This window comes from Prosopis cineraria, unplaced genomic scaffold, assembly GCF_029017545.1.
Source record: "Prosopis cineraria cultivar Desert tree isolate PC_DT_omini unplaced genomic scaffold, ASM2901754v1 PC4, whole genome shotgun sequence".
Classification (NCBI taxonomy): Eukaryota; Viridiplantae; Streptophyta; class Magnoliopsida; order Fabales; family Fabaceae; genus Prosopis; species Prosopis cineraria.
The window spans coordinates 20263940-20290901 of record NW_026555335.1 but is presented as its reverse complement, the minus strand read 5'-3'; the positions used below and the strand labels follow the sequence as shown (position 1 = coordinate 20290901).

At 34.9% G+C, this 26962-nt stretch overlaps 1 non-coding gene across 1 annotated transcript; it reads right to left on the bottom strand.

The window, feature by feature from the left end:
* Positions 1–15053: 15053 nt before the first annotated feature.
* LOC129310207 (small nucleolar RNA R71) lies at positions 15054–15160 on the bottom strand. Its single transcript, XR_008593045.1, has one exon. It is a non-coding gene; the product is annotated as a small nucleolar RNA R71 (small nucleolar RNA).
* Positions 15161–26962: the final 11802 nt, after the last annotated feature.

Below are 26962 nucleotides of genomic sequence, written 5' to 3'. Positions count from 1 at the left end.
TCATGTTAGGAAAGCAACTGTTTCCTATCAAAGTGGTATATGGGCAAAAGGAAGATTATCTTAAATATACACATCTATGCTCATTCAAGACATGTCCCTTATGAAATAATTTGTGAATTCATAAGTGTGGATACTATGCATATAAGAGAAACTATCTGAGTCTTGGACTAACTTAAGAGGGATCAAATTAGTCATAATGAGAAAAAGTGTATATTAGTAAATCTAGGACATTAAGGCATGAATTTAATTAAGAATAAATTCAACTTTAAAGTTATTTGTGCTGGTCCTTAATAGGATTTCCTAGTACAAATAACTGAAATGAAGACGTCAAGCCTATGTGGTCACAGCAAAGCACCTAGTATGAAGAAAGGAAAGAGAAAGAGATATAACTGACATTATCTTCTCCACTAAGTGTGAGTGGGAGATGTTGGGTTATCCACCCTTGGTGGATCAGGCCCATATAAAAGCCCAAAATTGAGGAATGGGGCTCTTATGAGAATTATGAAAAATGTTTAGGTTCAAAATGCGATTTACTCAGGGCCTTAAAATGTAATATTCTCCAACCTTTGAATTTGAAACATGGGCGGTTAGAGAAACTACCACACGTTTCCATAAGAGGTGGTTATATATGGTGTGATTTCAGTCAGTTGAGATTTTTGTTCTCTGTATGAAGAAAGAAACAGAACGCTCTCGATTTTCATCTGTCTCATTTTTTCTCCTTACAAGCTTTTCTCTCTCTGAGTGCATTTGCTGTGTATCCGAATGAAGTTCAACTGGTGTAGCTTTATTCTCGCATACATATGTGTGAATTAATGCCTCAATGTATGTTTTTCCTCCTCTATTTCTTTCATTGGTCATTCCATCATTTTGAGCTTGAATTTGCATCATTACTTATGGATATAAATTTCATTACATTTTATGGCTTAATTTCATGATCATAATTCATTCGAACCTTCATTTGACATGCATTCCCATCCATTTCTAGCACTTAACATCGATCATATATGCCCTTTTCATAATCAATTTCAACCATATAACTTTGATTGTCCACCCCCATATTATGATCATTTCCATTCAAGTCGCAATTATGAATTTTCCAAACCCATGAGTTTTGAATCCAATCTAAGTAGTCACATTGAGCATACACCACCCATTGACATTAAGTATCTGGGAAAATTATATGCACAAAGGGGTAAATTTTATTATGTGCATTGTGAGAATACCTCCTATTTCTATTATTATTGTCCTCTTCTAAAAGAATATTGTGAACCACATAGAGTAGCCCAAGCCCTAAAAGAGAGCAATTATATGTTTCAAGTTGAAGATATACAAAAAGTTGCTCATGAAGCTATTGAGAACATAAATACACCTCAAGCCACTTAATCTCCAAAAAAGAAGGAGTCAATCTAACCTTTACTTCAAAAGATAATTTCTCCTATTCCTATTGAGGTTGATTCTTCTTCACATTTGACTTTATCTAATGATGAGCATAATAATTTAAATGATGATGACATAGATGAAGAAATTATAGTTGAATCACCTTTGATGTTTGAGCATGAATCATATTATGAAAAAGTATACCTTGGGAGAAAAACACTTTAAGTTCACATGATAATTCTCTTGATTTAAATTTAAATATCATTGAAAGTGTTGATTCTTCACTTAGCTTGATTAAAGAAAATGAATTGGATGTTAATGGCGGCGATGATGTATCTTGTGTGCTTGAAATTCCAATTCCTTCTTGTGATATTTTTGATAGCGCACATGAACTTGCTTCTTCTAACTATGATATGCTTGAGAAGGTTGTTTACCTTCTTTTATAGGTGAACAAGGCAATGTAGCCAAACCATCTCTTGATTTCAAGGAGGAACTTGCTCAACTTGAAGAAGATAATGTGCAAGGCTTATAACTAATTAAGGACAAGTCACAAGAAGGGGAGAATTTAGAGGACTTAAAGCATGAAGGAATTGAAGTTCAAGGAAATGATTTTGCAAAGCCTAAAGGTAAATTGATTGATGTTGATCTTATGATTGAAAAATTTAATGATGATCTAGCCTTATTGTCTAGTATGATTCATACTCTCATACTTCCATATCTCCTTGTACTTGTTTGAATGATTACAGATGCCAAAAATTGTTGTCAAATTGATGAGTACTTGAATGATGATGACACATCTTCTTATGAATTACTTGATGATAATAAAATTTCTACTATACTTGAGCTTTATAGGCATGAGAAGGGTATTTTGTCTTGTGATATAGGTACAAACACCAAAGGAGCTAATTTCAAAGAATTTTCTCCAATCGAACTTGATGTCCATAAGGTTTCCAAGCTATGGAGGAAAATTCTACACTTATGGTACCCTTAGCCGAGCACCCCATTGAAATGTTTGAAGAGGCTATGGCTCCTAGTGAGGATTTGAATAAGGAATTGAAAATAACTTAAGATAACAGAGAGGTTGGAATTCAAGGAATTGATTTTACAAAGCCAAATGGTCTAAATGATGATATGGCTTAGAACCTACATGTACTTAGAGGATTTATCATTGCAATGAAAGAGAGCTTAGCTAATGATGAAAATGATCAACCACATGAAGTTATGGAAGATTATACACCATATATATTAGAGTCATTGTCAATTGATCCTGAACTTCCACCCAAGAATCTTGAAAAGAAGATACAATGGGTAGCTTTGTGCTACTTCTCAAAGATTAAAATTTCAACTTCAAGAGCTTGTGGAGACTTAAAATAAGTTGTATCTTATTCACCATTGCTCTTTACTTTACTTTGCTTTATGCTTTGATTTGTTGATTGAGTAAATTGCAAGTGTAGGGGAGATGAATCTAGTAGGAAAGGTAGAATTTCATTATTTTTTTATTTTCTTGTTTCTTTTTGTTTGTTTGTGTGTTGAAAAAAATTCTACACCACACTTTTGGTTATGCATTCATTATTGATCTCACCTTATTTTATCATTAGTCTATACATACATTGAGGACAATACATGATTTAAGTGAGGGGGAGAGAAAGAAACATTTTTTTGTTTGTTTGGTTTTTTTACAAAATTTTGAAAAAAAAATTGCTTTGCTTTGTTTTGTTTGAGATTACTTAATTACCTAGCTCTTGAATGGATAATTTAATGCTGAGATATGGTAATTTTTAGGATGGAATAGGTGTAAAGTGAATATTCTTTTACCTTGAATTAATAGATTAGAGTGGCACATTACCCTTTCATGAAAGAGGCTAAACACTTATGTGTGATTAATTTCTCAGTGATGTTACCCTCTAGAATTTATTTCACTTCTTAATTGAGACCACATGTCTTGCACTTGTTTGATAGGAGATGAAATATGGCATTCATAAAAATAGCCAAGAGCCAAATAACCAACCTATTATTATTGATTATCCTTTGTTTGACACTTTGAGCTTTTGGTTTGATTCTTAAAAATAAATATTCACCCTATTTTCCCTAAGGGATGCATGTCACATTTCTATATATCTTTTTGATATTTATTGTATGTCCTAGATCAAGTAAGTGGATGCCTATTATCATTTTTCTATCCATTAGTCTTTATCCTTTGTTGTTACACCATTACATCCATTATTTTTTTGTTTTCAAAGAGTTAGGGGCAACCAAAAGGAAAAAAAACAAAGAAAGATTTGAAAAAAAAATATAGTCAAAAAGAAAGAAATAAAGTTGCTAGAAAAAGAACAAAAAGAAGAAGAATAGAAGGAGAAAAAGAAAATAAAGAAAAGGATAAAAGGTTGCCTAGCTCATCCATTCCATTTGTTTTATTATTTCTTGTCATTACTTTCCATCCTCATTATGTTAAAGTGGCCACTCAATTGAATTAGGTTATACTTTCTATATTAAGGGGATATATCTTAACTTTTAGCATTATCTTGATGCTAACCTTATTTTTTTCATACATGCATTTCTTTGACATCCTTTCATTACCCACATTACAACCTAATAAAGTCCACTTGATTCTTGATTGTAAGTGCAAATTTAGTGGTGGAGATGTACAATGGTTACAAATTTATAGTAGGGTTTATCCTAAGAAATTTTGGGTGAAATTTAATACCTTGTACACTTTGAGTGATGAGAGTAAACACTTAACCTAGAAAGGCTTACTCTTTGACATTAATTCTTAGTAAGGGCTTGTTTGTGATGTGCATAATTCTTTCCTAATTATTTCCACCATGATTAATAATTTGTAGAAGTTTATAAGATAGTATTTTAGTGACTTTGAACATTGTTTTTTTTCTTCTTTCTTTATCTTACAGTTGCTTTTGAGACCTTTTTCATTTGATTTTGCTCAGAGTACAGAAGACATGTGTGGGGGAATTGATAGAACACAATCATTTCCCACTTTTATTTATCAATTTGGACCTTTTTATTAATGATTTATCACCTTAAAGTGCACACATTTCATTAGGTTTGGAATTTTGCCTAAGTTTCTAGGTTTAGTGCACTAAGGGCATTTTGGTCCAAAAAATGAAATTTTGAAAAAATGTACAAGAAAAATTGAAAAAGTGATTTTATGTCCATTTGATTAGTGGTAAAATTATATTTTTAAAATTCATTTTATTTTGAGAGTAATTAAATAAAAAGTCAACACTTACTTAAGTGTCTTAGTTTGACCTAGTTTTCGAGTTGTTTTTGTGTGAAAATTTTTATATAATATTGTGCAGCCTAGAACTTAGTTATTTTAATAAATTCTCCCTTATAATTATGAATTTAATTATGGACTTTAATTAGATTTTATAATATCACATGTTATTTAATTAAATTATGTGATTTATATGACATAGGTGGCATGTGACTTGTGCATCAATTGGGCAAATGGAGTCAAAAGTCCATGGGGTCAAAGGCTGATGGTTTGGACGTGTAAGGGCTCTTATTTTGTGGTTTAGATCAGCTAAATTGTGGATAACACGTGGAATTAATTGTACACACATTGGAATCATTTACAAGCCAATCAGAGCGTGCCACCTTACGAGTGTGACAAGGCTTTTATTTTCCATTTATTTTATTTTCTTATTTTTAATTGAGCTTCAGGTAATGGGGAAACACTTATAGCACATCCCACCCCCCTAAAATCAGATCCAACAATCATCATCTCATTCATCTTCCATATTTTCTCCCTCTTGTTCATCTTGATGTTCTTCATTTTTCTCTTCCTTCTCTCTACACATACAACCACATCTAGCCACCTCTTCTTCCACTTTTCACCATCCAATCCACTCAATTCTTCCACCATTCTCTTATCCTCTCATGGTCCACCTTACCCCTTACAATTAGAAGGAGATTTGAAACTCAATTCATCAAGATTCATGGAGCATATCTCTGCCTCTTGGTATTCTTAGTGGAGCAAGAAGTTATTGATGTTTTCTATCTAGATTCTATATTGAGTCCTATAGGAGAGTTGATGGAAGAGGAGTTTTGAAGTCTTCACTTAGCTAAACTTGACTATTTCTTCATCTTGTTTCAATTTCATTAGAATACTATGACTATCATTGATTGTAGTTCAATTTGACTTTAGTTTCATGGTTGTTTATAATTAGTAATGTTGAAACAAGATTATTGAGTTAAATTTCATGACCTAAGTACTTCTGGAATTTCGTCCACTCTATGAATTTGCATGGTAATATGTGATTTCAATATTTAAATGTCTTGTATTAGCCTAGTATGTACTTGTATGGTGAACACTTAATAAGTTGCTTGTGTTTTCATAGTTTTAAGCTTAGGTATAGCTTTGAGCAGTGGCAATTAGAAATGAATTTTAACTAAACACTTAGTTAATTCTAGAGTTAAGCTAGTGAGCTTACCTAGGGGGCTTGCAATAGCACTTAGAGAATTGAATTAGTGAAGTTAGGTTACTTGAGATAGTTGTCTTAAGTAAATACATTTTTTAGCCAAGGAAGAAGAGTTGAGTAAGTTGCTATAATTAATTAAAGGCTAGGAATCTTCCATTAACAACACCCTAGGGTTCTTACTTGAATAGGGAAGCCACTTTATTCACAATTGGGATTAGTTTTCTAGTTTAATTCACTAGATAATTAGGTCAGCAATTAGTTAATCAACTTCAAACTTTAGGTGATTTATTTTACTAGATAACTTTTAATTAGACTAAAATCATTCCTTGGGAGATGACCTAAGGTTGGCCCTATATTGCATTAAGGTTAGCTTAAGTTTAATTTTGAGGATAAGCAACTAAGTCCTATCAGCTATTAAGAAAGAAAACATGGCCTAGAAGCTTTACCTCACATAGCCAAAATACATACTTGCTTAGCTTAGGATATAACTTGTGTTCTATTAAAACTTGTAGTAGTATTCTTTTATACTTTGCATGATCTTCCTTATTTCTAGAATAAATCATGATGTCATCAATGAAGACCACCACAAACTTATCTAAGTAGGGTCTGAACATCCTATCATATAATCCATGAAGATTGCTGGTGCATTCATCAATCCAAAAGGCATTACTAAGAACTCATAATACCCATATCTTATCCTGAAAGTAGTTTTAGGTACATTATCCATCTTCACTCTCATTGATGGTGGCGAAATCTCAAAGCAATTTTAGAGAACATTATAGCTTTGGCAAATAGATCAAATAAGTCATCAATTTGTGGCAATAGATATTTGTTCTTTATAAGCACATGTGTAATATCCTCCTCCTTTTATCTCACTCTTAAAACCCAAAATCTCAAGAAATTAGGAAAATAAGATGATAATAATTATTAAATACAAAATTCTTATTGACAAAATGGGGACCTTGAGATTATAAATCTAATTCAAATCAAGTCTTGTAAAAAGGCAGAATAGAGTTCAAAAATACGCGAAAGCAAGGGATTATCACAAAAATGGTTACATAGGTGTAAAAATTCGGAACAAGAAAAATTTTGAAAAATTTAAAAGGTGCGCACCGTGGCTCATTGAACTTGCACCGCAGCTTGTTCACCTCTGTGACACACACCATGACTTGTGACACCATACACTGCGGTGCAAATGCACAAACTTTGACAGTGAATTCTGCTATCAATCTGACAGCTTTAGGGCCAATTTTCGACGCGTCCTAATTCTCCGTCCAACGTCCGAATGATGCAAACTAGGAGTCTATGGAATGCTCTTTTCAAGCTTTAACTAATGGCATTAGTTTCAGGCTCAAATTATTTTTAAAATAAGAATTGGACACCCTTTTCAAAACTTACTACTTTACCTCAAATTTCGTAAAATTCAAGTGTCCTATCCCAAAATTATGGACCAATGGCCACCGACACCAAATGACCACATTCAACTCAACAAAGTTAATTTATCCAGAGCACCAAAACAAAAGAAATATGTCCAGATTAAATTTTCACTACTCAACCCTTTAACTCAAAATCATAGGAAGGGGGAGTTTACCACAATTTTCATCAAGGTTTCCCAAATCATCATAATATATATGCTACCCTTACTTGCATTAGTATTTTGGCCTTATCAACATAACACATAATAATCAACTCTCTCACTAGGGCCCAAAATACCAATTACAATTTACTTTTCTCTTAATGAAAGTAAGTAACAAAAAGGGAAATCCTAGTTCGCAAATGAAATTGTGATACACTTAAATTACCTAAAATAGAGAGGCCTATTACAAAAAGGATCATGATCCTAAGCCTCGGGTTGTTTTCCTCTATCCACACTTCTTGAGCTATTTCCTGAAATATTAAAGATAAAGGGTGAGAACAACTACTCAGTAACTAAGGTACGACTAACTCATGCTAATGCATAACCACTAGTTTAAATGCAAGTGGCAATCAATACTCTAGACCATGTGAGATATTTGAAAACTTGACATCCACAGTTTAGCTCACATGATAGCAACTACTAGGAAAATATCACTTTTAGCATTTTTCATAGAGATGGAGTCGATCAAGCAATTTATTGATGAGCATAAAAGTAGAAAATAATTCTCAACTCAAAATGCCATCATTATGGACTCAACATAGACAACAAATGCCTTTACTCACTATATGCATAATCACACCTCCTTTATCACCTCTTTATTCCTCTGACATGAAATCATGGGATATAACTCAATGGGATAGTCTATATTCTTTGACTTCCCTACCCTAAACACTTGTGAGGGGATTAGCTGGCCAAGGCGTACCTAACTTACTTGTGGATCACGGTTTCCCTCATTTTTCACACTATGTGGTGTCATATACCCTAGACTAGCTTTCTCATTGAACTGATGGATAGCTAGCTAGGTTCGAGTCCCTCATTGAACTAGTAGGACAGTAAGGATAGAATTAAACTAGGCAATTCACTACATGGATGGGGCCTTACCATATGGATTTCTCATCTACTCCACTTCCTAGGCAAATTCCCACCTCTCAAGATCATGCAATGGACATTCATGCCATAACTCACCTATATACAATTCATAGAACATACAATCATTAGACTGCTCACATACATTTCATGAAACTTAAAAAAAAAAAACAAGTCATTGAACTCCCAAATCACAATCATTGTACCTCACACATTTAAAATCATTGAACTTCATCATTACACAATCATTGAAATTCTCAAGCACATTTCATGGAACTTGTAAACCAAACAAATCATTGAACTCCTGAGTTATAATCATTGTACCTCACACTAGTAAAATCATTAAACTTCTCAAATTGTAAAAATCATTGCACTCCCAATGACATTAATACAAAAATCCACCACTATTGTTCTTAAGAAAAACTTAGCATCATAAGGCATAAAACTGACAAATTTAATTTAATGGATTTCTTCACAAATCAAGCCACACTTGCATTTCTGTTATTTTACATAGTTCAAATGATAATTCATAAATTAATAAACTAGTAGACACATAAGCACAAGATAGAATTCCCCCCAGTTACCTTAAACCTTTGAGAGGTCAAAGGTTTTACCCCTCAACTATTCATTCTTGAAGCTTCTAAGAAGCTTGAATGGTACTAATGGTAATTACACTACAAGCATTTACCATGCAAAACATTAATATCTATTTTGAGTTATTTTTCACTAGCATTCTCATCATTTCTTAATACTCAAGCTTTATTCTAAATTCATGTGGAAGTACCCATAAGGTTTCTTAGCTTCCTTTAACTCTCATTTATAATATTAAGCTATTGAATGGGCATTAATGAGCCCACATTATTTCTAACTACCAAATTTATGGGAATTTCAGATATCCAATGTCCTCCAACCACCAATAATCATAAAATCATAATTATGAAGTTTACTTAGCTCAATATACCCCCATTAACTCTATTTAAGTCAATAGGTTCGGACCCATAACCTCTATAGATCAAAAATCACCATTAGAAATTAAGCCCTAACTTCTACCATTAAGAAAATGGAAGAAGAGAGGAAGATTTAAGCTAGGAGGCTTACCTTGAGTGTTTATGAGCTCCAAATTACTCCCAACAATTAGCTTCTTTAAATCCTAGCTCAGCTTTTTCGCTACTCTTTTGTTCTCCTTTGTTTTCTCTTCTGTTTCACATCAGGTTCGCGACTTAATACTATAAAATTCTAGCCATGCACCACGACAGACACACAATGCGCCGTGGCATATGGCACAGAGAGCTTCTCCTAGCCATGTTAGCACGTATATGCCGCAGTAGACTAACCCCACTTCGCGATACGTGGCACAAAACTACTCCCTTCAAAAATTCTTCATCTTCTATCCCTGAGTGACCCAATTCTCCTTCGGACCCATATTTGGTACTAAAATCGAGATCAAACACATCCGTTAGGCCTTTCTAGCCACACATCTCAAATATTCACTTTACTAATCTTTTAAAGCTTTATTAATCTGGATTTAAAATTGAGGATGTTACAATATGTTTCTTCTTTATAAAAAAATTGATGATCCCCATAATGACATACTCGGCCAGATGAATCCCTTCTCTAACAACCCTTTTAGCTTTTTTTTCAACTCTATAAGTTTTATAAGAGCCATACATATGGAGCCTTAGAGATGAGCTCAGTATTGCTTTTAACATATACATACCCTGGCTAAACTCCCATCCCCTATGATCATGCTTTTCACACACATTTCACTGCTTTTCTACACTTTATACCATGTGTGTGTGTGTGACACAAATATATATCAAATAAAGGCTGAAATCATCAAACTTTCATTTCATAATTCAATTTCATTCTAAACTTGCTTAAATTACAAACTTATGCATAAAAGCTTTTAAAACAACAAATACAAAATCATACATTTACTTCTACACAGTTATAATAGCTAATAAACATAGCAAACTATATAGTTACCTTAACTCTTCTATTTAATAGAAAGGGTTACCCATATTCTAAAACTTCACTCAAACTAGTTCTTATGCTTTCAACACATCACACATGAGAATCTACACAATTGAGGCATTCAAAGTCAATTACTTTATTGAATAAAAGTTCCCATTACATTAATTAAGCACATAATCGCTATTATTTCCTTTACTCATGTCTATTTCCACGTTTTACACCCAAATCTCTATTCAATTTAAGCACTAACACCCCACTAGTCAAATTTCTTCCATTACTCTCTCTCTAAATTAGGTTAACTTGAGCCTATAGCTTTAAAGCTTTATTGCTTTAGCTCAAACTAGTTATAAAGTACTAGTTTAAACCCAAAGAACCTTTTTATTACTATAGAGTAAGAAATCAACTCCTTAAAACTTATGAATTTAATTTCTCAATAGTTAAAACTAAGAAAAAAAAGGTAGAATCAAAGGTTATGGCAATACAAGACTCACCAGATAAGTCATAGTTTAAAAACGTCCTTCTTGCTCTTGAAAACCAAAGCCCTAGCATAACTCCCCCTTCTTATCACTCTCCCACACTCTTTTTTATTTCTTTTCTATTTCTCTTGAATATGACATGTTCTTATTCACCTAGTTTCTATACCATGCACTGCAGTGCATCCAACCTCAACCACACTGCATGGCACAATTAGGAAATTACTCATTACACTCACCCGCTCTGGTTCGCAATGCCACATTTCTACTCATACCTATTCATATAATATCCTAATAAGTCAAAATAACATTCCACTATCCAGAACCCAAGTCTCATATTAAATTGTTAATTCAACTCCTAATCAGTATTAATGCAAAAATTATAAATTTAGGGTGTTACAATAGCAAATCCTATCATGATAGCTTTTCAACGAGAACATCATATGTGCGCAATTTTTACATTCAATGTTTGATTAAGGTCATTCATGTGCCTATGAGAAGATTATTCAATAATCTAGCTAATGAGATAAGTTTCATTATGAGCTGATATTGTATGTGAAATTTAAACATCTGGATGCAAAAGTCAAATTTTATAATTGATATAAGGCATCCAAATGCTCAAATTTCAAAACTTATACCCTTAACTCATTTTGGGGTTGAACCAAGTCTAATAAACTGTTAGTGAACTTGATTAAATAGTAAACAACCAATAATACATCAAAACTAAGATTTAGCCACCTTATGCTCCAATATCACATAATAGGGCTAGTCATAACATTTCTACCTATAATCACTATTTGGCTAAATTATCATGATAGAACACATTTGTTACCCACTTTTATTTGTCAATTAGGACCATTTTATTAATGATTTATCACCTTCAAGTGCACACATTGCATTAGATTTGGAACTTTGCCTAAGTTTCTAAGATTAGTGCACTAGGGGCATTTTGGTCCAAAAGAACTTTTGAGAAAATGTACAAGAAAAATTGACAAAGTGCATTTTATGTCCAGTTGATGAATGGTGAAATTATATTTTTAAAATTCATTTTAGATTGGGAGTAATTAAATAAAAAAGTCAACACTTTCTTAAGTGTCTTAGTTTGTCCTAGTTTTTAGTTTGCCTTTGTGTGAAAATTTTTATATAATTTTGTGCAGCCTGAAACTTGGTTAATTTAATAAATTCTTCCTTCTAAATATGAATTTAATTCTGGACATGAATTAGATTTTATTATATTATATGCTATTTAATCGAATTATGTGATTTACGTGACATAGGTGGCATGTGACTTGTGCATCAATTGGGCAATTGAGGTCAACACTCCTTGAGGTCAATGGCTGATGGTTTGCACGTGAATTATGATTATTTTGAGGGATTAAATCAGCTAAAATGATGTGGAAGACACATAGAAAATTAGGCACACATTGGAATCATCTACAAACCAATAGGAAGTTGCCACCTTGCAAGCGTGACAAGGCTCCCATTTACATTTTAATTTCCTTTTCCTTATTTTAATTAAGCTTCAGCTGATGGAAGACACCAAGGAGCACACCATTTTAAGCCCCAAATGGGATCCAACACATATCTCATTCATCTTCCACATTCTCTCTCTCTTGTTCATAGTGTTCTTCATTTTCTCTCTTTATTCTTCATTTTCCAGCACCCTAACCTCCATTTTCAGCCATCAAACCTCCACAAAACTCATACCATTCTTCTCCTCTCTTCATTTTCGTTCTATCCCTTCCATTTTCACAAGGATTAAAGCTCATTTCCATCATTCAAGAGCTATGGAGTTTGGCCTTCACAAGCAATCACTAGGGTTCTTGAAGATGAAGATTGGCTAAGTTTCTTTGTGGAATCCTAGAGAGATGAAGATGGAGGATGAGTCTTGAGCTTCGGCTAAGTTCTTTTGTTTCCTATCCTCTTCTCTTTTTACTAGATGGTTAGATTTCTTAATATAGGGTTTAATCATCTTAGCTTATAAATTCTAATTTGAATTTGATGTTGATGTAAAGAGAGAGGATTGTTTCATTTTATTTCTCCCTTGGACAGCCATGACTGAATTTTGCCACTCTTTGTTTGGCACAAAATCTTGTGTTTTTCAATTAGTGAATTTCTTGTGTTAATATTGCATAATCTTGTGGTGTTAATGCTTGTGTTGTTGAGTAGCTTGACATAATTTTGTGGTTGCTCAATTTATGTGTTTGACCATGGCTGTTGAGAGAGGATTTTGAGTGGATCACTTGGCTAATGTCTTCACCAATTGGTTAATTGAACTAGGAACTTTAATCTAAGACCTAGGGAGGTTAGCTAATTAGGTTAATTGGCTTAGGATAATTTTCTTAAGTCATGACAGCTTTAGTCAAGAGGAAAGGGAAGCTAAACTTAGCCTAATCATGAGAAGATAATGAGTCCAAAATCAACTAATCTCTAGGGTTCCATTATTGTGAAAAGGGAAGTTCATTTCACTCACTTTCACTAGCATTTTAATTACTTGCATATTAGGTAATTAGCTAGGTAACTAAATTCCTACAAACTTTGGTTGATTTATTTCACTAGATAACTTTCAATTAGACTTAAAACCATTCCTTGGGAGATGACCTAGGGTGGCCTTATATTGCATTAGGGTTAGCTTTAGTGTAATTTTGAGGATAAGTGACTAATTTCCTATTAAAATTTTGGCGCCGTTGCCGGGGAATGGTTTAAGTGTAATTCTAAGGTTGTTTAGTACTTAATTTACATTTTTAGTGTCCCTGAAAAATTTTTTGAAAAATTATAAAAATTTGTTTTTTGTGTTTTGTTTAGTGTTTTTTGTGTGTTTTGAGTGTTTTTATTCTGTTTTGAAAAAGAAAAAAAAATTAGTGCAATTTTCGTTGGTTTGGCGTAGAGCTGAAAATACTCTGTTTCTAGTGTCTCTGTCTGAAATTGAAAAATTAATTGGGAATGAGTCTGAGGGAATTTGAACGTGGAATTTATTTCATTGAAAGCTCTATATCCTAGCTTCACTTTAAAATTGGTTTGGTCAATTTTGGACATGGGAAGTTTCCTATGGAAATTTTACAATCTAACAAGGTCCAGGGAGCCATTATAGAGGATTCCCAAAACCCTGTTTCAACTTTGAGTTAGCATATCTTCCTCCTTGTGCGTTCAAATTGATTGATTCCAGTTTCATTTTTCTTATCTCTATCTTATCTTTGTTTCTTGTGTTTAGGATTTTCTTCAATTTTTCCATTTTCCTATTTGAAAGTTTGTTAGAAGCTCTGAAGGTCTTCTGGACGAAATCCTGTTTCTCCAGACTTGAGGACCAACTTGTGAAAAATTCTGGGAATGATTGGGAAGGATTTTTAATCTGAAAGTTTTATATAATTTTCCTGTATATCTGTTGTGTTTCTCATAAAAGTTTCAGGGGAATTTATCATGTGGATTTGTTGATAGAAAATTCACAAGTTCACTGTCTTCAGAGAGCCTACTGTGCGAATTCCAGAATTGCCAAAGCTTCTTGATTGAGCATTTCTAACTCTCTTTCTACTTGTTTGGTGTTATTTTTTTTCATTTTGTTGCTATTGAGTTTAATAAAAAAATAAAAAAAATTATTTATCTTGCTTTTGTGTGTTTTGAATTGTTTCATGTTGATTTGTATTTTAGTTTAGTTTGTTCTTTGTTCTTAATTTTCTTGAGCTTGATTAGTGCATGACCCGAAGAAAACATACCTCTTTTATTGAATTAGATCCAGAAATTGAAAGAACTATTTCTAGATTGAGAAGATCACAACCTATTCTTGATTCTCATTTAGTTTGTAATTCAACAATGGAAGGTATCTTAGGACATGAGCATGTGCATGATGAGGGCCATGGGAATGGGAATGAGAATTTGCATGATGATGGCCATGTTAATAATGAATTTGAAGGCTTGCATAACCCTAGAGAGGAGAGGAGCATTAGGCAATTAACTCAACCTAATTGGCATGATAATCCTTATGGCTTATATGTTCCTCCTACTAATGTTCAATTTGAAATTAAATCCTCCTTGATTAATGCATTGCCTAAATTTCATGGGTTACCAGGAGAGGATTGTCATAGGTTTTTGCATACTTTCCTATTGGTTTGTGATACTATGAAGCCTATGCATGTAAATGTTGATGATGTTCAAGCTAAGGCTTTTGTATTTTCTCTTAAAGGTTTAGCAAAGGAATGGTATTTCAACTACCCTTCTTATGTGAAAGTGAGCACATGGGCCGAGCTAAGAAGACTCTTCTTAGATAAATTCTTTCCAAATTCCAAGGTCACCAATTTGAGAAAGCAAATCTATGGGGTCCAACAAGGAGAGGATGAGAGTCTCTATGAGTATTGGACTAGATTCCAAGGCCTTTTGGCTAAATGCCCACACCATCAAATTTCTAGTGAGAATTTAGTCCAATATTTCTATGAGGGCTTGATTCCAAGAGACAAAGTTAACATTGATGCCGCTAGTGGTGGATGCTTGATTGACCTCACTTCCTTAAAGGCTTAGGAACTAATTAACAAGATGGCTTCAAGTGGTGCTCAATACTCTAGAAGGGAAAAGAGAAATGTGAATATGGTAGGTTCCTCAGTTCTTAATGATTCATATGTGGACTTGCTAGCTGCCAAGATTGGGAGAATGTTGGCTCCACAAATATCTCAAGTGAGCAATGTAAGTACTTCTCAAGCACTTGTCCCTTATTCTTGTACTTTTTGTGACTTACCTATGCATGTAGAAAGCAATTGTCCTATTAAGTTTGAACAAGTAAATGCTATCTACAATGGAAAATAATCCTATGGTGGGAGGCAAGGGCAAGGAGCTTATTCTAATACTTACAACCCTTCATGGAGAGACCATCCTAATTTCTCCTATTCAAATCCAAATGTGGCTTTACAAGACAATCAACAAAGAGGATCCTATCAAAACACCTTTGGCCATGACCCTCCACCTCATTTGTCTCAAGGTAGCTCTTCTCAAAGCTACAATCCAAGTGGTAATTCTCTTGCACCTTCATCTAATTCTGATAGTGATAGGAGGCTTCTTCCAATTGAGAGTTCTTCTAATTCGAACTCTTCTAATGATGTGAATGTGTTACGTAAGCAGTTGATTGAAATGAACTCTTTGTATAAAAACATGTATGATGGCTTAGGGAACAAGGTAGAGAGTATGGGTAACAAGTGTGAGAACATGAACTCTAAAATTGATGCCCTTACTTCTCAAATGAATATGCTTGCTAACTAATTAAGTGCAGCCAATGCTCAAGCCTCTACATTACCATCCAACACCGTTGCTAATCCTAAAGCTAATCTTAATGCTATCACATTGAGGAGTGGCAAGGAGTTGGGAGAAAGAGTACAAGAAGACAAAAGACAAGGGAAGGCCGAGAAGCCCTCTTTAAATTCTTCAATTGATGTTAATGTTTCTAGTTCTTCTTTTGCTCCTAATGATGCATCTTTTTGTAGAGATGATGAGGATGAAAACATTGAGGAGATCATATGTGAGCAACCACCATCTAAGGTGGAAAAGGGGACTATGGCCGAGTTGTTTAGTAAGGAAAAAGAGGGAGAGGCCGAGCAAAGTGAAACAAGAAAGGAGAGTTCAAGGAAGGAAGAAGGAAAGCAAAGTCAAGAGATTATGAAGAAGCTTCCTGATAGGGACGCGGAAGCAGAATCGTGCTAGTTTAGGGACAGAACCCTGAAACAACAAAAACACAAGAACAAAAAGAAAGGGACGAAATTTATGATGGAAATAAAGAAAGGTATGAAGTAAACAATAGGATAATGATCAAGGAGAAGATCCTCTAGAGCACCTGCCTCTAGGAACCTCAACCTTTGAAGACACCACAAGAGTTGATCACGCTCTTGATCACGTCGGTTTCTCACACAGGATACCACCACAAAGCACTAAGGCTCACAAGAGTTATAAACTCTAAAATGAATAATTTCATTCAACTTCTGTGTTCTTTACAATAGGGAGCATGCCTAATTTATATAGGCTCATAGAAAAATATTTCCTAAAATTAAAACCCTAATTTCCTAATACTAAAAGGAGAAATAATGATAAAATATTCAGCCACATAATTTAGGAGATGTGATCCTAAAATTATGGGATTACAAAATTTAGAAATTAATATTATAATTAATTCTAACCTTTGACTAGACTCAAAATAGAAAATCAAATCAAAGGACCATTAAAATAGGAAATAATTTAGGAGACAATCAAGGGATGATAAAGGATTTGAAATCACGCCACCCTTGACTTCTTTACTAGGGTTTCATGCCTCCTTGCATGCAAGAGGCTCAACTTGTAGTCTTCCTTGCATTGGGCTAAGGTCTGCATCTCTTGGGCTTGACTCTTCATGAGTTTGGATCTTAAATACATTATACACGTATAGATGCTCTCCTTTGGACTTGAGGGGAGTGCCCCAATGCTCTCCAAGCTCTTGAACTTCTTGCACAAGACTGAACAAGGCTTGCTTCATGGCTTTGGTTCGGGCTCTTGTCATTGGACCTCCAATATGTTGCAATGGGTCTTTAGGTACGTTGGATTGGAAGTATTGGGCTCCTTCTATGTCACCATGCTCATGATTACCATCCTCAGGCTTCGTTGCCATTAATGCTATGTCACCCGTGCCATGGGGTCCATCATTCCCTCCCAGTTGGAAAGGATTCGTCCTCGAATCTGCAGAATCATATAAAGATAAATCAGAAACATTAAATGTGGCACTAACATTGCCATAAGAGCTAGGCAAATCAATCTTGTAAGCATTATCATTAATTCTTTCCAAAACTTGAAAAGGTCCATCTCCTCGAGCTTGAAGTTTGGACTTCCTTTGATTAGGAAATCTCTCTTTCCTTAAATGTAACCAAACCCAATCTCCAGGCTCAAAGATCACACGTCTCCTGCCTTTATTAGCTTGCTTGGCATATTGCTCATTCTTTCGCTCTATATTTGCTTTAACCTTAGCATGTAAGTCCTGCACAAACTTAGCTTTTTCCTTGCCATCATGTTAGCATGCTCAGAGAAAGGCAAAGGTAAAATATCAATAGGAGATAATGGATTGAAACCATAAACAATTTCAAATGGAGAATAAGAAGTAGAAGAATGAACAGCCCTGTTGTAAGCAAATTCAATATGAGGTAAACAATTCACCCAATTCTTCAAATTCTTCTGAATTATTGCTCTTAATAATGTAGTCATAGTTCTGTTAACTACCTCAGTTTGACCATCAGTTTGTGGATGGGCAGTAGTGGAAAAAAGTAACTTAGTCCCTAATTTATGCCATAGGGTACGCCAGAAATGACTAAGAAACTTCACATCTCTGTCACTCACAATAGTCTTAGGTAAACCATGCAAACGAACAATCTCTTTAAAGAATAAGTCAGTAATGTTAACAGCATCATTAGTCTTAGCACAAGCAATAAAGTGTGCCATCTTAGAAACCTATCAACAACAACAAATATGGAATCTTTGCCTGCAGAAGATTTAGGCAATCCAATTACAAAATCCATAGAGATATGTTCCCAAGGGTGAGAGGGGACGGGTAAAGGAGAGTAAAGTCCATGAGGTTGGATCTTAGATTTTGCCTGTCTACATTTAATGCATTTATCACAAACAGATATGACATCTTTCCGCATGTGAGGCCAAAAGAAATGATCAGACAAAATAGCCAAAGTTTTATCTACACCAAAGTGTCCCATCAAACCACCACTATGTGCTTCCTTAGTAAGCAACTCACGCATAGAACAAATAGGAATGCATAATTTATTTTTCTTAAAAAGAAATCCATCAAATTTAAAGAAATCACCAGATCCATGATTTTCACAAGATTTCCAAATATTTTCAAAATCAGGATCAGTTTTATAAAGATCTTTTAGAATCTCAAAACCAAGTAATTGAGCATGCAAATAGGAAAGTAATGTATACCTTCGAGATAAGGCATCAGCAACGATATTTTCTTTACCTTGCTTATGCTTAATCACATAAGGAAAGGTTTCAATAAATTCCATCCAGCGAGCATGTCTCTTGTTTAACTTACCTTGAGACTTGAGAAACTTTAAACTTTCATGATCAGAATGAATGATGAATTCCTTGGGCCACAAATAATGTTGCCATGTTTCTAAGGCCCTCTTTAGAGCATAAAGCTCTTTGTCATAGGTGGAATAATTCAAAGCTGTGCCGTGAAGCTTTTCACTGAAGTAAGCTATGGGCTTAGAATCCTGCATTAAAACAGCACCTATACCAATACCAGAAGCATCACATTGAATTTCAAATGCTTTAGAGAAATTAGGCAAAACAAGTAAAGGGGCATTAGTCAATTTATCCTTTAGGGTTTGGAAGGCCCTTTCTTGTGTTTTATCCCATTTAAAGGTCGCATTCTTCTTAACAAGTTCATTAAGAGGGGCAGCAATGCTAGAGAAATCCCTAACAAATCTCCTATAGAAGCTTGCTAAGCCATGGAAGCTTCTCACTTCACTTGCATTCTTAGGGGTTGGCCATTCACGAATAGCCTTAACTTTCTCCTCATCTACACGAATTCCCTGTGATCCAACAACAAATCCCAAAAAGATAACAGAGTCCATGCAAAAGAAACACTTTTGAAAATTAGCATATAATTTATATTCCCTCAAGATGTCAAACACATTTTTAAGATGATTCATATGATCAGTCAAAGATTTACTATAAATCAAAATATCATCAAAGTAAACCACAACAAACTTGCCTATAAACTTTCTAAAAACATGATTCATTAATGCCATAAAAGTGCTAGGAGCATTAGTCAAACCAAAAGGCATAACTAACCATTCGTATAATCCAAATTTAGTTTTAAAGGCAGTTTTCCATTCATCACCCTCTTTCATACGAATTTGATGATAACCACTTCTAAGATCAATTTTAGAAAAGATAGAAGCACCATGTAATTCATCAAGCATATCATCAAGTCTAGGGATAGGGTAACGATACTTTACAGTGATTTTGTTGATTGCTCTACAATCAACACACATCCTCCAAGATCCGTCTTTTTTTGGCACCAAGATAACAGGGACAGCACAAGGGCTAAGGCTCTCACGCACAAAGCCTTTCATCATCAATTCCTCTACTTGGCGCTGGATCTCCTTAGTCTCTTCAGGGTTAGCCCTATAAGCAGGCTTGTTTGGAATAGCAGCTCCAGGCAAGAAATCTATCCTATGCTCAATTCCTCTTAAGGGAGGAAGTCCATCAGGAATTTCATCAGGGAATAGATCTCTATAATCCTGCAACAAAGAGACACACTAGAAGGCAAAGTGGGGTCAAAAGTATTAGTAGAAAAATAAATATTCTTGGGAATTACAATAAGAGCTTGCTCACTCATCAAAGCCTCTTGAATCTTACTTTTCCCACACAATAATATTTTTTTTTCACTATTTTCCTTCACTCCCACCATTCTATTTTTTTCTTTTCTCACCTTCTCACCACTCTTTTTCCTCTCTTTTGATTGATTTTCAAGTAAAGTAATACTCTCTTTCTTTTCTCTCTCACTCATGCCACAATCAAGGAGATCTCTCCTTTGCTTGTAATCTTGAGTAATCTTTAGTTGATCTTCATAGGCTTGGATGGGCCTAAGAGGATTTAATACAACAGTCTTGCCTTTAAAAGGCACCTTGTAACAATTTCTAAAACCATCATGAGTAGCCTTACTATCAAACTGCCAAGGCCTACCTAATAACAAGTGTCCAGCAAGCATAGGGGCTACATCACATAATACATCACAAGTATAAACTCCAACAGAGAAAGTAATCAACACTTGCTTAGAAACCCTAATTTCAGCAGAATCATTCAACCATTGCAATTTGTAGGGCTTAGGGTGTGGGATTAAAGGTAAAGATAATTTATCTACAAGTAAAGTGCTAGCGACGTTAGTGCAACTACCACCATCAATTACCATGCTACACACTTTCTCTTTGATGAAGCATCTAGTGTGAAAAATATGCTCGCGTTGCTCATGTTCATCATCCTCCTTTGGTTGAATATTGAGAGCTCTTCTTGCCACCAAGATAGAGTCAACTACACCATTGCATTCAAGCTCATCATTTGATTCATGGGAGGTAGAATCATCATCAACATTATCAGCATCATCTTTATCACTTTCATGCACACTATCATAGCCACCATCATCTCTCAAGATCATAACCCTTTTATTGCTACAATCTCTCGCCATGTGGCCCACACCATGACATTTGAAACACTTAATAGGAGAAGTGTTAGATGAATAAGAAGAAGGTTTAGGGTTAGAAGTTTTACCCTCATACTTGGTCTTTATTTCTTCCTTGGCTTGGGATGTATCTTTGGCTTTGGAATCCTTCCATTTGGAAGTTGTCTTGGAGTCTTTCCAAGAGGACTTGGAACGTTTGTTCTTATTTCTCTGCTCCAACTTTATAGCCTTGTGTATGAGCTCTTCCTTGTCCACAAAAGTGTACAAGTCAAGCTTATCTCTCAACTCTGGCCTCAAGCCATCCATAATTCTTGACATTGCTTCACGTTCATTTTCTTGAATGTTTGCACGAAACTTCAAGATATTCAACTCGTGCACATACTCCTCCACTGTCATAGATCCTTGAGAAAACATTCTCAATTTTCTATTCAGCTCTGTATAGTAGTAGCTGGGGACATAAGCCTTTCTCAAGTACCTTTTAAGCTTCTCCCACGTTTTAATGGGCTTTTTCCCAAGTTGGCTTCTTTTGTACTGTAAATCTTGCCACCAATAAACAGCATAGTCAGTGAAATTCAAAGAAGCAGTTTTTACCTTCCTTGACTCAGACAAATCAAGAGTCATGAAGATTTGGTCCATCTTCATTTCCCAATCAAGGTATTTTTCTGGATTGTTGCTTCCCTTGAATGAAGGATACTTTACTTTTTGGTCCGGTAAGTCAACACCACGCTTTAAGGATTTCTTTCCCTTAGGAGAAGGGGGTTCTTCATACTCCTCATCATCGCTGGGGATCTTATGCTTCTTTCCTTTAGAAGAGGAAGTCTCCGGCTCATCTTTATCCTCTTTATGGAACCTATGATCAAGTTCCAAGCGAAACTGCTGCAACTGTGTTTTGATAAGTTCTAAAACAGAGTTCATATCAATACTAGGGGATTCATCCTTGTTACTCATGTTCACAGAAGCACTAGAAACCATATAAGATAAAAATAGGTCCTCACACACACAAACTCACGTGTTTACTCTCAAGATAAAGTCACTCGTGTTTCACAAAAAAAAAGTAATGGCTTTTTTTTTAATGATGAAAAACACACTTGCCTTTTACCACTCACTAAGCTTGTGGATAGAATCCAATGGTGAAACCCACAAATCAAGAAACTAAGGAACAATCAAGTGAATATCTTCTAAATTAAGGAAACTAGAAAACAAGCACAAGGTGAAAAGAGGATTTTTTTTTTTTTTGCAATTTTGAAACAAATAGGAAAGCAAAATTTTCAAATAAAATTAAGCTTGTTAAAGGAAAAACCACACGTGACAACAAAAAATAAGAAAGAAAGAAATAAAAGTCAAAGAGTCAAATACTCAAAGACAAAAATAAAAAAAACTAAATAAAATAAGAGAGTAGCACAAATAGCAAATAAGAGAGTAGAGAATTTGAAAAGTGCTACCAAAAATAAAAAATAAGAAAGTGATCAACGTAAAAGACTTTCTTATCACCCAAGTTGACTTTTCTCTTTAAGCAACCTCTTGGTGACTTGGAGTTCAAGAATAGCCTTTTTCTACAGTCATAACTCACAGCAATATATTTTTTTTTGTAAATTTTTTTTTTTGAATTTTCGGATTTTTTTTCTCTTTTTTTTTCTCAACACACTAACACTTTTTTTTTGCCTTTTTTTTTTGCACGAATTTCTAGGTATTTTTTTTTCTTTTTTTTTTTTGAGAAGGCTAATAAAATGAAAACTCACATAAGATAAAAAGTCACAAAGATGAAGAAGAGAAAAACCAAAAGATAGAAGTAGATGGGGTAGATAAGAGATGATCACAAAAAGAAATAACTCAAGATGAAAAAGAAGAAGGAAGGACAAGAATTTAAACCAAAACTAGCAACCAAAGCTCTGATGCCAATCTGATAGGGACGCGGAAGCAGAATCGTGCTAGTTTAGGGACAGAACCCTGAAACAACAAAAACACAAGAACAAAAAGAAAGGGACGAAATTTATGACGGAAATAAAGAAAGGTATGAAGTAAACAATAGGATAATGATCAAGGAGAAGATCCTCTAGAGCACCTGCCTCTAGGAACCTCAACCTTCGAAGACACCACAAGAGTTGATCACGCTCTTGATCACGTCGGTTTCTCACACGGGATACCACCACAAAGCACTAAGGCTCACAAGAGTTATAAACTCTAAAATGAATAATTTCATTCAACTTCTGTGTTCTTTACAATAGGGAGCATGCCTAATTTATATAGGCTCATAGAAAAATATTTCCTAAAATTAAAACCCTAATTTCCTAATACTAAAAGGAGAAATAATGATAAAATATTCAGCCACATAATTTAGGAGATGTGATCCTAAAATTATGGGATTACAAAATTTAGAAATTAATATTATAATTAATTCTAACCTTTGACTAGACTCAAAATAGAAAATCAAATCAAAGGACCATTAAAATAGGAAATAATTTAGGAGACAATCAAGGGATGATAAAGGATTTGAAATCACGCCACCCTTGACTTCTTTACTAGGGTTTCATGCCTCCTTGCATGCAAGAGGCTCAACTTGTAGTCTTCCTTGCATTGGGCTAAGGTCTGCATCTCTTGGGCTTGACTCTTCATGAGTTTGGATCTTAAATACATTATACACGTATAGATGCTCTCCTTTGGACTTGAGGGGAGTGCCCCAATGCTCTCCAAGCTCTTGAACTTCTTGCACAAGACTGAACAAGGCTTGCTTCATGGCTTTGGTTCGGGCTCTTGTCATTGGACCTCCAATATGTTGCAATGGGTCTTTAGGTACGTTGGATTGGAAGTATTGGGCTCCTTCTATGTCACCATGCTCATGATTACCATCCTCAGGCTTCGTTGCCATTAATGCTATGTCACCCATGCCATGGGGTCCATCACTTCCTTTTCCACAAGCACAAGTGGTCCCTAAGCAAGTGAAGGGACAATTTGATCAAGAGGTATATGATTTCTTCCACAAGATTCATGTTAATGTACCCTTGATGGATGTAGTTAAGAACTTTCCTAAGTATGCCAAATTTTTGAAAGATTGTTGTACAAATAAAAGAAAATTAAGGCCTAATGCAAGGGTATAATTACCCTCATCTGTGAGTGCTATCATGAAGCCTCAACTCCCTATAAAATGTGAGGACCTCGGTTCCTTCACAATTCCATACAAGATTGGAAATACACATTTTTCTCATGCATTGATATACTTAGGTGCAGCCATTAATGTTATGCCTCTTTCAATTTATCATGCCTTGAGTCTTGATTGCATGCATAAGACACCTATGATATGCCAATTAGCGGATAAAAGTGTTAGAAGACCACATGGATTAGTAGAAGACTTGTTGGTTTGTGTTAAAGGTCTATTATTTTCTGTGAATTTCTATATGCTTGATATGTTAAAAGAAGGGAGTGGGGATGATATTTTGATTTTAGGAAGGCCATTTATGAGGACTGCCCGTACATTGATTGATGGAAAAAGGTAGTTTGATTTTGAAATGTGGAGAGGATCATGTTATTTTTAATATATATGAAGCAATGAAACATCCTTTTGAGGATTATTCTTTGTTAGGTGTAAGTTCCATTGAGTTATTGCTTTATGATGCTTGTGAGTATCACATGCTTTATTCTTTCTCACATGTTGATGATGATTTCTCTCTTGTTACTACTACATGTATTGATGGATGTAGTTGTCCTATTTGTTTAGAGATTGATGCATGCTTGAATGATGCAACTATTTCTTCTCATGATTTGTTTAAAATATCTCCTATGCTTGATCTTGAAATGCTTGAGAAGGGTATATCTTCTTGTGTTGTAGGTACTAAAGCCATTAAGGCCGAATCTATGAGTTTTTCTCCACTCGAGCTTGATGTTCTTAGGATTCCCAAGCTATTGGAGGAAAATTCTACACTTTCACATGTCGAGGCCGTGGCTCAAGTCCAAGCACTTGAGGACAAGTTGCAAGAAAAGGGGGAGGCTGTAAAGAAAGAAGAGGAGAAATCAAAAACAAGTGAGAAGCCTAAAAGACAAGATAGTACCATGGAATATTCTACCAAATTAGACTTGAAGAAGCTCATTCCCTCTTGTGTAGAGCCACCTACCTTGGAGTTGAAGCCTTTACCATCCAATCTCAAGTATGCATATCTCATTGAGAATGAGAAGCTTCCGGTAATAATTTCTAACTCTTTATCTCTTGAGGAAGAAAATGCATTACTTGATGTGTTGAGAAAGAACATACATGCTATTGGTTGGACTTTGGCTGACATTCCTGGTATTGACCCTATTGTGTGCACACATAAAATTTTTTTTGAGGACAATGCTAAGCCCATTAGGCAACCACAAAGGAGACTTAACCCATTGATTTTAGATGTGGTAAAGAAAGAGGTTGTTAAGCTACTTAGTGCTGGGATCATCTATCCTATAGCTGACAGTGAGTGGGTGTCTCCAACCCAAGTTGTACCTAAGAAAGGGGGGATTACTGTGGTAAAAAATGAGAAAGGAGAGCTTGTTCCAACTAGAGTTCAAAATGCTTGGAGAGTGTGCATAGACTATAGGAAGCTCAATAATGTGACTAGGAAGGACCATTTTCCTTTGCCTTTTATTGATCAAATGCTTGAGAGATTGGCTTTCAAGTCCCATTATTGCTTCCTAGATGGGTTTAGTGGGTATTTTCAAATTCCCATAGCTCCTAGTGACCAAGATAAGACTACCTTTACATGCCCCTTTGGTACATTTGCCTATAGGAGGATGCCCTTTGGTCTTTACAATGCACCTAGTACTTTTCAAAGATGCATGATGTCCATATTTTATGATTTTATTGAACATTGCATGGAAGTCTTTATGGATGATTTTACTGTGTATGGTGAGTCCTTTGATTCATGCTTGCATTCTTTAGATAAAGTGCTTGGTAGGTGCATTGAAAAGAAGCTTGTGCTTAACTTTGAAAAATGCCATTTCATGGTAGATAAAGGAATTGTTTTAGGCCATTTGATTTCTTCCAATGGCATAGAGGTGGATAAGGCCAAAGTAGATGTGATTTCTTCTTTGCCATATCCTGTTTGTTTCAAAGATTTAAGATCATTTTTGGGACATGCAGGCTTTTATAGGAGATTTATAAAGGGGTTTAGTGAAATTGCTTTGCCTATGTCTAAACTCTTACAAAAAGATGTTGATTTTGTTTTTGATGATGCTTGCAAAAGGAGTTTTGACACTTTGAAAAGCATGCTCATTTCCCCTCCCATTCTTAAAGCCCCAAATTGGTCTTTGCCTTTTGAGTTGTCATGTGATGCTTCTAATTTTGCTGTGGGAGCTATGCTTAGTCAAAGAGAGGGCAAGTTATCATATGTGATTGCTTATGCATTAGGACCCTAGATTCAGCTCAGGTTAATTACACCACAACTGAGAAAGAGTTGTTTGCTATTATTTTTGCACTTGATAAGTTTAGATCATATCTTCTTAACTCTAAAGTTGTTGTGTACACTGACCATGTTGCTAAGAGGTACTTGTTTAAGAAGACAGATTCTAAGCCTCGCTTGATTCGATGGGTGATCTTGATGCAAGAATTTGATATGGAGATAAGGGATAGGAGTGGTTCTACCAATCAAGTAGTGGATCATTTGTCTAGACTACCTCATTTAAAAGCTACTATGGTAAACTCTAACCCTGTTATTCCTTGTGATTCATTTCCTGATGAGGCATTGTGTGCCATTTCATCTAAGCCTCTATGGTATGCCTCTTTTGCTAACTATATTGAGTGTGGAGTCTTGCCTCCTTGTGCTTCACGTTTTGCCATTGAAAAATTAAAAAGAGAGTCTAGATTTTACATTTGGGAACCACCTTTGATGTGGAAGATTTGTAGTGATAAAGTGATTAGGAGTGTGTTGATGATGTTGATGTGCCTTCTGTTCTTGAATTTTGTCACTCTCATGCATGTGGTGGTCATTTTAGCTCAAATAAGATAGCTAGGAAGGTTTTAGATTATGGATTGTATTGGCCTAGC